Source organism: Protopterus annectens, chromosome 17.part0, assembly GCF_019279795.1.
Source record: "Protopterus annectens isolate FY-2018-M chromosome 17.part0, PAN1.0, whole genome shotgun sequence".
Lineage (NCBI taxonomy): Eukaryota > Metazoa > Chordata > Ceratodontiformes > Protopteridae > Protopterus > Protopterus annectens.
This window is the reverse complement of record NC_056751.1, coordinates 323506354-323512719: the sequence shown is the minus strand read 5'-3', so window position 1 is coordinate 323512719 and position 6366 is coordinate 323506354. Positions and strand designations below refer to the sequence as shown.

At 39.2% G+C, this 6366-nt stretch overlaps 1 long non-coding RNA gene across 1 annotated transcript in view; it reads left to right on the top strand.

Moving 5' to 3' along the window:
- Positions 1-2395: 2395 nt before the first annotated feature.
- The window catches only part of LOC122791258, a 720725-nt gene continuing 716754 nt past the window's right edge, over positions 2396-6366 (top strand). Inside the window, exon 1 of the long non-coding RNA XR_006363120.1 lies at positions 2396-2526. This is a non-coding gene — a long non-coding RNA (uncharacterized LOC122791258). The remainder of the gene's footprint in view (positions 2527-6366) is intronic.

Genomic DNA, 6366 nt, shown 5'->3' with positions numbered 1-6366 from the left:
CCAGAGCTGTAGATGAAGGCAAGGTGGTTTTCATACAGCCTACCTTGATCTAGCCAAGGCCTTTGATGCCATTCCCCACTCAGGAATAATAGAAAAACACACTAAGCAAGGCATCAACCCCTATATCACTAGGTGGGTTGCAAACTGGCTCACAGATAGAACCCACAGTGTGAAAGTAGCTGACTCCAAGTCAGACTGCCTACTAGTCACGAGTGGAGTCCCACTGGGTTCGGTCCTGGGTCCTCTCCTGTTTGGTATCTACTTCTCTGAAGTCCAGGCCAACACGAAGGGACTCTGTCTGACAAAGTCCACAGACAATTGCAAGTTGGAGCTATTATTAACTCCACAAGTGATGTTGACATCCTAAAGAATGGCCTCACTAAGACCAATGACTGGTGTCAGAACCATGGCCTTAAGCTCAATGCCAAAAAATGTATCATCATCCCCTTTGGGAAAAACCCAGTTCCCATGAATTACCACATCAATGGTAGTCCACTGAACACAGAAGGCATTATAAGAGATCTGGGAACACAGGTTGACAGCAATCTCTTTTGATCACCACATTGCCACTGTGGTCAGAAAGTCCTTCTAAGTGACACATCTCATTACTAAGGGTTTTGAATCCAAGAAGAAAGACGTTATTGTCTCCCTCTATTCTTCCCTCATTAGGCCAATCATTGATTACAATGCCCCATTTGGCATGTACCTCACTAGACACCTGCTACAACTGGAGATGCCGCAAAAATACCTCACAAAGAGGATCCTAGGCCTTAAACACTTGTCCTATATGGACAGACTCAAAAAACTCCAACTATACTCTGTTATCGCCTACTTAGAGATGATCTCTACTTGACTTACAAAGCCATGTCTGACCCAGCTCTGTTAGAAATGCTACATCTAAAGAAATTCCAAACCCTCTGCACCACACGCTCCAGAGATCTCAACCTCATTATCACAATCAACAGAATGTACTGGAGGAACAGGTTCATAATGCAGAGACTGCCCATGCTATGGAATAGACTTCCTATACATGTCAAGCAGAGCACCTCGCTGACCCTCTTTAATTTAAATCTTGATGAGTGGATGGGAAATAGAAAATTCAGCCCAGGGATAATGCCAGTGGCTCTACTCGACAGAGGCACTTGGAATAAGGTTGGGTGGCATGATGCCAGGGTAATCCTATGGCTAGGCTTGTAAAGGCCCCAGGACCATTAGCCTAGTACACACCTATGAACCTATGTAATTTGAACTAGCCATTATGTCAGAATGAGAGATAAAGTGTGTGTGTTGTGTGAGAGAGTACGTGTGTGTGTGTGTGTGTGTGTGTGTGTGTGTGTGTGTGTGTGTGTGTGTGTGTGTGTGTGTGTGTGTGTGCGCGTGTGCATGTGTATGTGAGTGTGGAATTTAAACAAGCCATTTGTTGCTGTATGAAAGAGAAGGTGTTATGTGTCGATGTATTAGATAGGAGGTGTGTGAATGGAATTTAAGCTGTTTGTTGCTATATAAAAGAGAAGGTGTGAAGGTGTGTCTATGTGTATATTTGTGTGTGTGTGTGTGTGTGTGTGTGTGTGTGTGTGTGTGTGTGTGTGTGTGTGTGTGTGTGTGTGTGTGTCCGGGTGAGTGCATGTATGAGTGACAGAGAGAGAGAGCAGAGAGAAGGTAAGTGTGTGTGTGTGTGTGTGTGTGTGTGTGTGTGTGTGTGTGTGTGTGTGTGTGTGTGTGTGTGTGTGTGTGTGTGTGTGTGAGTGACAGAGACAGAGCAGAGAGAAGGTAAGTGTGTGTGTGTGTGTGTTTAACGTACGTCTCAACTGTCCAGATTTAGCTTTATAATTTTGGTCTGTTTTTCATAAAATGTGTGATTTTCTGTCAAAACCTGGAGGACTGAAGTCACTAAATAATGACATATATATGAGTTTCAGACTTCATATCTTTCAGAAAATACATGCTACCACAAATCCTGTTATTCTAGCAACTTTTTAAGTTAAACAGAGCAATATTTAAATCTATCCCTAAGTTGGGCCATTGTATTTCCATTATTTCAGGCTTTGTTCAGATTTCTTGCTCTAAGAGGTTGAGAGGTACACATACCTCAATAGTTCAGATATTTGCAGAATATCCTGATTTTTCCTCAAAATTTGTGTTTTTTTGGCACATCACAAAGGATTGAAATAACTAAATAATGTCATACATTTGAGTTAAAGACTTCATTTCCTTCAGAAAATGCGTACTAAAACACATGTTATTCTAGCAACTTTCTAAGTCTATAAGAGCAATATTTAAAATCTGTCTGTTTTGGGGCCTTTGTTCAGATTTCTTATGCTAAGAGGTATGGAGGTGTGGTATGTAATGCTGTAGTTAAGGGGAAGGGCAAGTTAGTCAATTAACTTGATCAGGCTTGTTTTTTGTAACTTGGTTGCAGGAGAAAAGAGCCTGAATTCTCTACACTAACTACTGCAGGAATTGTGAACTTCAATGGAGACAAGAGACTGAATCCTTCACACCAACTGCCAGACTGCTGATGGAATTGTGAGTCTAAGTTTCAATATGTTTTCAGGGAATTATGAGTTTGAGTTCATTTTCATGGAAATGTGAGTTTCAAGGAAAGAGTTTACTGTTGCTCATGCTAAGTCTGTTTTCAATGTGCAACTAACTGTTTTGTTTATCAAATGGCAGTCACTGTTTGTGCTGTAGAATTTGAAAGCAGTATTAGCATAATTGCCTTTGGTGCAGAAGGCTGTGGGTTCTACTTCCACACCATATAGATGGAGTGCTGATTATTTGGTACATTTTAAGGGGGGGATAGGGGTTTTACACTCATGAATGTGCCGGCCTTTGTATGAGATGCTTAGTAACTTGTTGTTGGTTTGTTAGTCATTTCTTATTGCACTATTACCAGCTTCCCAATTCTTTTAATGTAACATAGGCAGTTAAATCTTCATGGGCAGCAAGCACTGAATATGTAGATGAAACAGCTAAATCTAAAGTTGTTTGCCAGTAGCACCTTCTTCATTAATTACATATCTCTTTAATGTGGAATTATTCAGATGACTTTTACTTCTGCAGAGTTTGTACTAATTGAGTGATATTGGTGGATTGTAAAGATAGAAGTTTAAGTGGCCTTTTATGGCTAAACATTTCTGAAATGGGTAGTTTTGTCATTATGGGTTCATATGTTTTGTTTCATTGCTTACTGGAAGAATGTTCAAAACTACAAATTTAAAACATTCTGACAAGTAGTGCTGTATTATACAAGGAATATAATTTAATCAAGAACGTAAATCAAAGAACATATACATGTATGTATGGCCATAAAAAGTTGGCAAGGAGCTTATGGTTTGAAAACAGCTCAAAGGTAAACTTAATCCTCCACTAGCCAGATGCATTCTCTTTGAATGTGGGTTTTCATGCCATTTCAATGAATGTGAGTTTCAAGGTCAAAGACGTTTACTGCTCATGCCAAGTCTGTTTTTACTGTGGGACTGTGTTTGTTTAACAGATGACAATCGGTGTCTGTGCTGTTTTATTTCAATATCTGTAATCACTGTCGAAATAAAAAAATAGTATGCACACTGGCAGGTTTGAATAGTGTTTATGGTAAATGGGGAGAAATTGCCAAGTAATAAATTATTGGAATGGCTGGAAAGGGGGCTGCTGTGGGGGGGGGGTAGAGGCTGTTCTATTACCTTGCCTACATTTGGCAATGATCTGACTCTGGTATTTTACACTTATTTACTGTAAACTATTGAAAGTTGGAATGAAATTACTATAAACTTTCGGAAGCTAAAATGAAACAACAAAGTGCCAGTGGTAAAAACTGGACTTTTGTTCCATGTTTGGCAATAATTGAATGAAAGCGCAAATTACTGTTTACAACTGGCAATTTATTGGAAGCTGGAATGAAAAAGTTTATGGTTTTCACTATGTACTGTTAATTAGTAATGGTCCTATTGCTGAACCTGCCAGTGCAGTACTGTGGATATCGGCAGGGCAGTCAGTTATGAAATAACAGTAAAAATAACAGCAACAACAGCGATGATGGTGATGGATAAAATAAGACTCAATGCAGGCAAAAAAACTGGAATAACTTTTTAACTCTGCTGTTACTGTGTTTTCAGAAGAGGTTAATATAGCTTCTTCCTTGCATTGTCTTTTTTTTTTTTTTTTTTAATACTGCTTATAAAAACATTTAATAAACCTTCTGGCCTGCAAGTTGCCCAGTTTTTGTTGCATTTCTGTTTTATTTAATTGAATAAATGAAAAAAAAATGCAGCAGTTTGACCTCGAAAGTAGTAAACAGCTTTTGCTCACAGTTCTTATTTATACCTCAAAACCAGTTCTTATTTATACCTCAAAACCTCATAGCTCAAGATAAAGCCAAAAGTGTAATGGGTCGGGGGAAAAAGGAGTTCTTATTTATATCTCATAGCTAAAGAGAGAAAGCCAAAGTGTAATGGGCTGAGGAAAAAGATCATAGGTCCAGGATCAGGAACAGATTTTAAGTATAACATTATTCTTATATTCATAGTTGCTAGAATATCGGGTTTTGCATTAACATGCATTTTCTGAAGGCTATGAAGTCTTGAAGTCTGAAACTCAAAAGTCTATTGTTATTAGTTTTAAAAGTCTTATAAATGTGCCAGAAGACCACAAACCTTATGAGGAACAGACCAAAAATATGACACTGAATGAGGGACAGTCAAACATATGGTCCGACTTCTCATTCTCTTAAGGCAAGAATGAGGGAGAAAGTGTGAAAGGCTCAAAATCATTGGCAAATGTTAAGCTTCACTCTTGTCACCAAAGCAATGGATGAAGGTAAAACAGTTCAACTCATATTACCTTAACATGGCCAAGCCTTTTGATACAGTCCCCAACTTTGGTATAATAGAAATGCTGGACTGCCAACTGGCTCACAGGATTCAAGAGATTAAAATAGGGAAACATACCTCTAGAAAGATACCAGTCACCAATGGAGCCCCCTAGGGTTTGGTGCTGAGACTTTTCCTGTTTGGCATCTACTTCTTGCAAGTAAAAGCAAAGACTAAAGGGCTTTGGCTGGCTAAGTTTCAGATGACTACATGTTAGTAGCAGCTACTGAATTCCTAAATGACTTAACCATCCTGCAGGAAGACTTGTCCTAAGCAATAACTGGTACCAGAATCATAAATTTAAACTAAACTACAAAAAATACATTCTTATTCTTTGGGAAGTTGTCTACCCCAGGGAACTACCAAATTGACAACTCTACTCTAAGAGTTGACCCAGTTGATTGGCATTTGGGAACTTATGTAAACAGTGACTTAACTTTCTACCAACATGTGCAAGTCTTTCTATATAGCACAGCGTATGAATAAATTGATCACTACTAGATCTAGAAATGTTATTGCCCCCTTTACAAAGCCTTCAGTAGGTCAGTCATTTTGCATAATGCCCACTTTGGCTTGTATCTGTCCAGACACATGTAACACCTGAAATGCCCACAGAGATACCTTACTAAAATGATACAAGTCCTAAACAATAGGTCTTGCATAGTCCACCTCAAGGCCTTATCACTGTACTCTATATCCTACAGAGTGATAACAGGTAGCCTGTCTCTGGCATGCAAGGCATCCTCCAACCCAGTACTGATGGACCTACTGAACATCAGTAAGTGAAATGACATCAGAAATACTCAGTCCAGCTATTTAAACAAAATGGTGTGGACAGATGGATGTATATCCATGAGGATATGACTGTTCCAGAATAGACTCTTCATTCAAGTAAAGCAAAGCTCATCCATGTCCATATTCAAATGCAGCTTGGATCTAAGGATGGGTAATAGAAAATGCACCCCAGGATTGTCCCTCATGCTGCTAATGGATAGTCTCAGCTCATAAAAGCTGCATCCCTTACATGGGTCCCTTCAAATTATCTATGGTGTGATCACAGCTATTCTCACTAGGGCTAATATACAATTATCAGCCACAGGAAGGTAAGACCAATCAGGAAATGTTAATGCAAGCACCAAAAGGGAAACTGGCTAAACTTAAAATATCCTCCAAGTGAACCTATATTGAGGTACCTATATTGAGGTAGTAAATAGTATTAAAAAATTGCCTTTTTTAGATCACTAAGTGCCCCTCTCACCCTCTGCCCCCCGCAGTCATCAACAGCTTCCATTGCTTCTAACTGTAATCCGTTCTTCGACCTTCTCTGCCATCAGAAGTACTTAGTTCCACAGTATGTATCCTACCACCAATCTCCTTTACTTGCTTCATCAATTGCTTTGCTTTCATTGCTCAGCTTTCTGTAACACACAGAAGTACTAGTTGCACCAAGATTTGTACACCTCAGTTTCAGCTTTTTTAGTATTCTTTTGTCACACAC